Source organism: Eriocheir sinensis, chromosome 26, assembly GCF_024679095.1.
Source record: "Eriocheir sinensis breed Jianghai 21 chromosome 26, ASM2467909v1, whole genome shotgun sequence".
NCBI lineage: Eukaryota > Metazoa > Arthropoda > Malacostraca > Decapoda > Varunidae > Eriocheir > Eriocheir sinensis.
In genome coordinates, this window is record NC_066534.1 from 1,940,935 (window position 1) to 1,950,667 (window position 9,733).

The following is a 9,733-nucleotide window of genomic DNA, read 5'->3' on the forward strand; positions in this document are numbered from 1 at the left end:
TCCTGTTATCAATCTCCCCTTCCAGCTCTCGTTCATGCACTAGTTAAGCTGTGAGCGTGTATATTTCAACCCCAAAGTTCCTCTGATAATACTGTTCCCATATACTCTCGCTTACTGCACTTAGGGGTCAGGAAAAGCTCATATATCAGCCACAAAGCTCTCCTGTTATTTATCTCCCCTTCCAGCTCTCGTTTCATGCACTGGATAAGCTGTGAGCGTGTATAATTGAGCCCTGAAACTCCTCTATTAATACTGTTCCCATATACTCTAGTTTACTTTACTTAGGGATCAGGAAGAGCTCATATTACAACCACAAAGTTCTGCTCAGTCTCCCTTTCAAGTGCTCGTTTCATGCACTACATAAGCTGTGAGCGTGTATAACTCCCCCCCCGAGGCTGCTCTCATATTAGTCTCCCAATAAACCCTTGCCTGCGCACTATGGGAGCAAGCAGCGGCCCGTGTATGTCCCTCCCTCGGCCGGCCTGTCAGGAGCACGGCCGGTCCTCGCGGCGGCGGGGTGCGGCCAGGCGGCAACGCGGGCTAATGAGACTCCGGAGCCGCTAATAGAAAACGACGCCCGGGGAGCCGCGACACTACAGCGGCCGCCTCCTCTGCGGACCCCGACGCTGGCTGGCCACGGACGGACGGCAGCCGCTGAGGGATAACCAAATGGCAGAGTGCAGGACCTACAGACCGCACCTAAATAAAATAAAAGTCATTGGCTGGTATTATGACACTTTCGTTTCTCACATCAGCTATTTCTAAAGGTCAAATAGTGGGTCAGTCGGGTTCTAATGAGTGTTTCTTTAGGTTCACGGTACAGAGGAAGGGTCGAACTACCAACAGGGTCATAAAACTACTACTGGAAATGCCCACAACATATGATATACAACATTACAAGCTGTCCCTCCCTGGCCATTCCCTCAAGACTCAGACCGTTCAACATCCCTCAGCCAGGAACCGCTGCCTACGAGCATTCTTTTAGATACACGATTTTTGTGTTTAGTGAAGAATAAAGTTACCCAGCGTCAACATTACAAGCTGTCCCTCCCTGGCCACTCCCTCAAGACTCAGACCGTTCAACATCCCTCAGCCAGGAACCACGGCTTAGGAGCATTCTAAGGCACACGAATTTTATTTTTAGTGAAGAATATAGTTACCCAGCGTCAACATTACAAGCTGTCCCTTCCTCGGCCATTCCCTCAAGACTCAGCCCCTTCAATATCCCTCAGCCTACGAACATTCTTAGATATATGATTTTTGTTTATAGTGAAGAATAGTTACCCAGCGTCAACATTACAAGCTGTCCCATCCTCGGCCTTTCCCTCAAGACAGCTCCTTCAATATCCCTCAGCCTACGAACATTCTTAGATATATGATTTTTGTTTATAGTGAAGAATAGTTACCCAGCGTCAACATTACAAGCTGTCCCTTCCTCGCCCATTCCCTCAAGACTCAGTCCCTTCAATATCCCTCAGCCTACGAACATTCTTAGATATATGATTTTTGTTTATAGTGAAGAATAGTTACCCAGCGTCCACATTACAACCCGGCCCTTCCGACCCATTTCCCCATTACCCAGTACCATCTGCGTCCCTCCTACGACTTTTCTACGACCGTTTCTGTAGTCGCAATAACTTTTTTCTGGGCCAATTCATGTCATAATGTTACTTAAGGAGAAGATTTGTTACGTGTATAGCCAATGGGCCGTGAAAGTGTGTGTGTGTGTGTGTGTGTGTGTGTGTGTGTGTGTGTGTGTGTGTGTGTAGGGAGGGAAAGAAAGGAAAGGGAAGGGAAGGGAAGGGAAGAGAAGGGAAGGGAAGGGAAGAGAAGGGAAGAGAAAGGAAGGGAAGGGAAGGGAAGGGAAGGGAAGGCAAGGGAAGGGAAGGAAGGAAGGAAGGAAAGGAAAGGAAGGAAGGAAGGAAGGAAGGAAGGAAGGGAAGGAAGGGAAGGAATGAAGGAAGGAAGGAAGGGAGAGAGGAAGGGAGAAAGGAAGGGAAGGAAGGAGGAAGGAAGGAAGGAAGGGAAGGAAGGAAGGAAGGAAGGAAGGGAAGGAAGGAAGGAAGGAAGGAAGGAAGGGAAGGAAAGGGAAGGGAAGGAAGGAAAGGAAGGAAGGGAAGGCAGGGAAGGAAGGAAGGGAAGGAAGGAAGGGAAGGGAAGGAAGGAAGGAAGGAAGGAAAGGGAAGGAAGGAAGGAAGGAAAGGAAAGGAAAGAAAGGAAAGAGAAAAATCTCTCTCTCTCTCTCTCTCTCTCTCTCTCTCTCTCTCTCTCTCTCTCTCTCTCTCTCTCTCTCTCTCTCTCTCAATATCGTTATTCACCGAAAGTTTTAAAATATGTATGAGAGAGAGAGAGAGAGAGAGAGAGAGTTAATCAGGCAACTCTCACAATATTAATGGCAGAATTTCATGACAAGTTCCATCATTTATATAACAAGTATGACCCTTCTCTCTCTCTCTCTCTCTCTCTCTCTCTCTCCTTCCTTCCTTCCTTTCTCCGTCCCTCCCTCCCTTCCTTCCTTTCTTCCTTTCTCCCTCCCTTCCTCCCTTCCTTCCTTCCTTCCTTTCTCCGTCCCTCCCTTCCTTCCTTGCTTTCCTTCCTTCCTTCCTTCCTTCCTTCCGTCCTTCCCTTCCTTCCCCTTCCCTTCCCTTCCTTCCCCTTCCCTTCCCTTCCCTACCCTTCCTTTTCCTTCCCTTCCCTCCCCTTCCCTTCCCTTCCCTACCCTTCCTTTTCCTTCCCTTCCTTCCCCTTCCCTTCCTTCCCCTTCCCTTCCTTCCCCTTCCCTTCCCTTCCTCTCCCATCCCTTCCTTCCCCTTCCTTCCTTCCTTCCTTCCTTCCCTTCCCTTCCACCCTTCCCTTCTTCCTTCCTTCCTTCCCTTCCTTACCCTTCCTTCCTTCCTTCCTTCCCTTCCTTCCCTTCCTTCCTTCCTTCCTTCCTTCCCTTTCCTTCCCTACTTTCCTTCCCTCTTCTTCCTTCCCTTCCTTCCCTTCCTTCCCTTCCTTCCTTCCTTCCTTACCCTTCCTTCCTTCCCTTCCTTCCTTACCTCCTTCCTTCCTTCCTTTCCTTCCTTCCTTCCCTTCCTTCCCTTCCCTTCCTTCCCTTCCCTTCCTTCCTTCCCTTCCTTCCCCCTTCCTTCCCTTCCTTCCCTTCCTTCCTTCCTTCCTTCCCTTCCCTTCCTTCCTTCCTTCCCTTCCCTTCCTTCCTTCCTTCCCTTCCTTCCCTTCCTTACTTCCTTCCCTTCTTTCTTCCTTCCTTCCTTCCTTCCTTTCCTTCCTTCCCTTCCTTCCCTTCTCTTCCTTTCCCTTCCCTTCCTTCCTTCCTCACCCTTTCCTTCCCTTAACTCTCTCTCTCTTCTTCCTTTCCTCTCCTTCCTTCCTTCCTCCCTTCCTTCCTTCCTTCCCCTTCCTTCCCTTCCTTCCTTCCTTCCTTCCCTTCCCTTCCTTCCTTCCCTCTCCCTCCTCTCCTTCCTCTCTCTCTCTCCTCTCTCTCTCTCTCTCTCTCTCTCTCTCTCTCTCTCTCTCTCTCTCTCTCTCTCTCTCTCTCTCTCTCTCTCTCTCTCTCTCTATTAAATAAAAAATCTCTCTCTCTCTCTCTCTCTAAAATGGAAAGAAGTCACATAATATATCACTATGTTGCTTGGGTCAGTACTTTTTATCTCTTTCCTTCCTTTATTTATGGACCTTTCCTTCCTTTCTCTCTCCTCTCTCTCTCTCTCTCTCTCTCTCTCTCTCTCTCTCTCTCTCTCTCTCTCTCTCTCTCTCTCTCTCTCTCTCTCTCTCTCTCTCTCTCTCTCTCTCTCTCTCTCTCTCTCTCTCTTCTACTAGCAAGGAGAAAGAGGAGTGGGTACAGGGTGAACTGTTTATCTACCTCTACCGGCCGCTAGTGCTGGTGCTTCTGTAGACCTAGGAATTTTAGGGGCTGTAAATTTTATAACAACATGCAATCATCAATATACGATCATACGGAATAGCAATAGAGCAAATAGCCCTTTTCGTTTGAGCTATAGTATTTAATAGTTGTATCCTGCTACTTTTATCGTTCCCCGTTGAACTATCACTATGAGCCAACACAGTGTCTTCGTAACAGCCCGAACCAAACTATAGAATCCCATACAATCCAAAATGGTGAGGTCTTCGATATGGCACACTAAATACACATTAAGACTTTTCCTGTATAGTTTCATCAAATTTGTGAACTTAAATATAAACACCAGACACTATACAAGGAAATTTCGAAGGCTCTGGTATTGGTTTGGGAGCTTGCTAACCCATCATGGGGAACTGTGGAACTGACCCTAAGTTACTTACAGATCGCTGCAATCTAAATACATCCTTTTTGACCCTGGAGACTCAGTTCTGTGCCAACATTTGTTTTGATTTTTTGGACACCCACAAGTTTATATCTTAATTTTACCTGTTGCCTTTGGTATAATTTATCATATTGTTAGTCAAGAATATCAGGTAAAAAAGTCTTTTGGTACTTTGGGCATAATTTATGGCATATTGGTATTTTATGATTTGTAGTCTGAGCCCATCATATATTTACAGTTGGTATAGACGTTGATACTTATTTAACCTCTGCTACAATAATTATTGCTACCGGAATTAAAATCCTTAGATGACTCAGACCTCTTCATTCAACACAAATAAATTACTCTCCATCTGAGCGCTAGGCTTTATTTTCTTATTTACAGTCGGAGGATTAACAGTTCTAGCTAACTCCTCAATTGATATTATTCGCCATGATATGTTGTTTCCATAGGAGCTGTATTCCGAATTTTTGCTGGAGTCGCCCACTGATTTTCTTTAATAACAGGATTATCCTTTAACCCCAAATGATTATAAAAATTCATTTCCTAGTAACTTTGATCGGAGTAAATCTAACATTTTTTCCACAGCATTTCTTAGGATTAAACGGAATACCCCGACGATACACTGACTCCCCAGACGCTTATTATGCAACTTGAACTATTGTATCCTCGCCGCTATGATTTCTTTTGAGGCTGCGTTAGGATTCCTATTAATTGTCTGAGAAGCCTTTGTATCTAACCGTCCTGTTAATTTTTCTCCTTTTTTACCATTGAGTTAAAGCACGCTTATCCCCCTGCAGATCATCCATATATAGAAATTCCCTTAACCGTGTAGCAGCGACGGGCCAAATTTGTGGCTTTGCCGTGTAGCAGCGACGGGCCAAATTTGTGGCTTTACCGTGTAGCAGCGACGACCCAAATTTGTGGCTTTACCGTGTTGCAGCGACGGGCCAAATTTGTGGCTTTACTGTGTAGCAGCGACGGGCCAAATTTGTGGCTTTACCGTGTTGCAGCGACGGGCCAAATTTGTGGCTTTACTGTGTAGCAGCGACGGGCCAAATTTGTGGCTTTACCGTGTTGCAGCGACGGGCCAAATTTGTGGCTTTACTGTGTAGCAGCGACAGGCCAAATTTGTGGCTTTACCGTGTAGCAGCGACAGGCCAAATTTGTGGCTTTACTGTGTAGCAGCGACGGGCCAAATTTGTGGCTTTACCGTGTAGCAGCGACGGGCCAAATTTGTGGCTTTACCGTGTAGCAGCGACGGGCCAAATTTGTGGCTTTACCGTGTAGCAGCGACGGGCCAAATTTGTGGCTTTACCGTTTAGCAGCGACGGGCCAAATTTGTGGCTTTACCGTGTAGCAGCGACGGGCCAAATTTGTGGCTTTACCGTGTTGCAACGATGGGCCAAATTTGTGGCTTTACCGTGTTGCAGCGACGGGCCAAATTTGTGGCTATACCGTGTTGCAGCGACGGGCCAAATTTGTGGCTTTACCGTGTAGCAGCGACGGGCCAAATTTGTGGCTTTACCGCGCAGCAGCGACGAGCCAAATTTGTGCCATGATATAAACCCCCCAAAACAGATGATACATAATCTGATCACAAATGCTTTGATATATATTATGAAATGGTTTGTGTGAGGGTGATTTTTTCTCATTTTTCTCACTTGGAGGGACCATTAAGAAACATGACCCCCGCTGCTACCACCAACACCGGGTTAACCGATATATATATACTAGAAAACCAGCTTATTGAAGTAATTTGAACATCCATTCCCGCTTTTCTTTTAATTTTTATTGCTCTTCCTTCTCTCCGATGACTTTATCTTTTAGACGAAGTAAATAACCCTTGAAAAATTAGCATTACATAATACTTCATAAGGGAAAAAAATAAATGGCCTTGGCGGCACATTAAGAAATTTGAATTAAAACAGACTTCCGTACACATATGGAAAGAAATATGCCAGCGAATAGGCCTACACGGGAAAGATATATCATAGAATAGGCCTCCACACGGGAAAAAATGTCTTAGAATAGGCCTATGTCTAGAAAAACTAAGAAAAAATAGAGAATAGCCATAGACATGAAAATATGAATATGACATGGAAATAAAAAAAATCATAGGATACGCCTCCACATCGGAAAAAAATGTCGTTGAGTAGGCCTATATATGGAAAAGTATAAATAAGGATAGAAGTACGAATGTAAATAAAAAAAATATATCAGAGAATAGGCCTACACGGGAAAGATATATCATTGACTAGGCCTCCACAAAGGAAAAAAAATAGGCCTATGTATATATTTTTTATTCTGCCTGTAGCTCTCTTCTTCTTCTTCTTCTTCTTCTTCTTCTTCTTCTTCTTCTTCTTCTTTTTCTTTTTCTTGTTCTTGTTCTTGTTCTTTTTTTTCTTCTTCTTCTTCTTCTTCTTCTTCTTCTTCTTCTTCTTCTTCTTCTTCTTCTTCTTCTTCCAACACCATCTTCTTCACCACCGCCTCCACCACCTCCACCTCCTCCTCCTCCTCCTTCCTCTCTCTTCCTGTCTCTCTCCACTTGACCTATTCGTGAAAAACAGAATAGGTCTACGCATACAAACCGTGATAGAGTAGGGCCACAATAGGCCTATGCATATAAACCTGATATATCGTAGGCCTATGCATACCAAGAAACATATCTATGCATACAAATATCATATGATAGGCCTATGCATTTGAAGCATTCATTTCCTTTGCATTCTCTTTCTTTTGTTCATTCATTCTCTCTCTCTCTCTCTCTCTCTCTCTCTCTCTCTCTCTCTCTCTCTCTTTTTAATTTAATGAAGGAAAGGAAGGGAAGGGAACGGAAGGGAAGGGAAGGAAATGGAAGGGAAGGGAAGGGAAGGGAAGGGAAGGGAAGGAAAGGAAAGGAAGAGAGAGAGAGAGAGAGAGAGAGAGAGAGAGAGAGAGAGAGAGAGAGAGAGAGAGAGAGAGAGAGAGAGAGAGAGAGAGAGAGAGAGAGAGAGAGAGAGAGAGAGAGAGAGAGAGATTTACATAGATTTACATAGAAAATCAGACCACACAGACCCCATGGTCCAGACTTGGTGGTCTGTCCTTAAACCTAAGTGATTTTACATTAATCAGAAGACTCCAAAACGTTGCATTTCTACTCTAGTTGATATTAAGTTGAAGGAAGTGACGGTCGAGCTTATTTTTGAAGGAGTCAATCGTGTTACACTGGACCACTGATGGTGGAAGCTTATTCCATTCTCGCACTACAACGTTGGTGAAGAAAAATTTGGTGCAGTCTGAATTTACTTGTCTACATCTGAGTTTTACGCCATTGTTCCTCGTGCGCAAAGTGTCATCGATCATAAACAATGTTGATCTGTCTACATTCGTGAAACCATTAAGTATTTTAAAACATTCGATCAGTTTTCCTCGGAGGCGACGTTTCTTAAGAGAGAACATGTTAAGGGTGGAAAGCCTTTCTTCGTAGGATTTGTTGCGCAAGGAAGGGATCATTTTCGTTGCCCGACGCTGAACACCTTCTAATTTAGCAATATCCTTTGCATGGTGGGGAGACCAAAACTGTACCGCATATTCCAAGTGGGGTCTGACTAAACTGTTGTAGAGCGGGAGTATTACATCTTTATTCTTGAATAAAAAGTTTCTTTTAATGAAGCCCAACATTCTGTTCGCTTTATTTGCTGCATCGATGCATTGCTGTGAGAATTTGAGGTTTGACGCGATTTTGACCCCCAAGTCTTTGACGCATTGAACGCTTTTGAGTTTAACGCCGCGCATTTCGTATTCGAACTTCTTATTCCTCGTTCCAACTTGAAGGACCTGGCACTTGTCTACGTTAAAGGGCATCTCCCATCTATCCGACCAAGCTGAAATTTTGTGCAAATCCTCTTGAAGGCTTTGCCTGTCTTCGTCAGTCAGAACCAAGTTACCAATCTTTGTGTCGTCTGCAAATTTACTAATGCGGTTATTGAGTCCAACATCCACGTCGTTGATGTAAATAATGAAGAGCACTGGGCCAAGAACCGAGCCCTGAGGGACGCCACTAGTGACAGGCGCCCACTCTGAGTTAAATCCGTCAATCACTACTCTTTGTTGTCTGTTGCTCAACCAATTCGCGATCCATTGGTTTACTTGACCGTCAATACCTATTTGCTTTAATTTGTAAAGTAATTTATGATGCGGGACTTTATCAAACGCTTTCTGGAAATCAAGATAGACTACGTCCAGTGATTTGGTTACGTCATACACAGTGAAGAGGTCGTTATAAAAGGTTAATAGATTTGATAGGCAGGATCTTTTGTTTCGGAAGCCATGTTGTGAGTCCCCAATTAATGAGTGGCTTTCAAGGTAACTTACAATTTTGTCTCTAATTATTCCCTCAAGTAGCTTACCTACAACCGAAGTTAGACTAATGGGCCTGTAATTACCTGGTACTTTTTTGTCTCCTTTCTTGAAAATCGGTGTCACGTTAGCCTTTTTCCAATCTGAAGGGAGAGAGAGAGAGAGAGAGAGAGAGAGAGAGAGAGAGAGAGAGAGAGAGAGAGAGAGAGAGAGAGAGAGAGAGAGAGAGAGAGAGAGAGAGAGAGAGAGAGAGAGAGAGAGAGAGAGAGAGAGAGAGAGAGAGAGAGAGAGAGAGAGAGAGAGAGAGAGAGAGAGAGAGAGAGAGAGAGAGAGAGAGAGAGAGAGAGAGAGTGGTCCTGAATGGGCACAAGTCCTCCCCACAACGGATCCACGCCGGCGTGCCACAAGGCAGCGTCATCGGGCCACTTCTATGGAACATATACATAAATGACCTCCTCCATCTTGTTCCTAGTGCCAAAGCGTTCGCCGATGACATCACTTTGACTCACAAAATAGAGCCAGGAGGAGAGGCCCAGGCAGCACGCCAACTAAGAGCCACACTCCGGCGAATTGCAGATTGGGGGAGTAAGTGGCAAGTTAGGTTTGCCCCAGCAAAAACTCAGCTGCTGGTAGTGGCCAGGACACCTGTGGATCTCCAGCTTGAATTTGAGGGACTCAAGCTGACGCCACGTGAGGAAGTGGAGGTGCTGGGCCTCACATATGACTCCAGGCTGACCATCCGCACGCACATCCAGCAGCTGGCAAGGGCAGCCTCACGGAGGCTGACGTCCCTACGCAGAATCTCCTGGCTGATGGACAGTCGAGGGCGCGAGGTCTTATACAAGGCACAAATCCGATCCTCCCTTGAGTATTCGTGCCTAACGTGGGGGGGAGCTGCCAGTACCCATCTCGCGCTCCTCGACAAGATCCAGGAGAGGGCGTGGAGGATCATCACGGATCGACAACCGGAGCACCTACCGACCCTGCAGACCCTCCAACACCGGCGAGACGTGGCCGGCCTCACCACTCTGTACAAAATACAGCAGGAGGGAGTGGAGCACCTGAGGACGCTGCGCCAGCCGGAG

General features: G+C 45.7%; 1 pseudogene; it reads left to right on the forward strand.

The window, feature by feature from the left end:
* Positions 1–4,270: 4,270 nt before the first annotated feature.
* Positions 4,271–5,142, forward strand: LOC127003886 (cytochrome c oxidase subunit 1-like; annotated as a pseudogene).
* Positions 5,143–9,733: the final 4,591 nt, after the last annotated feature.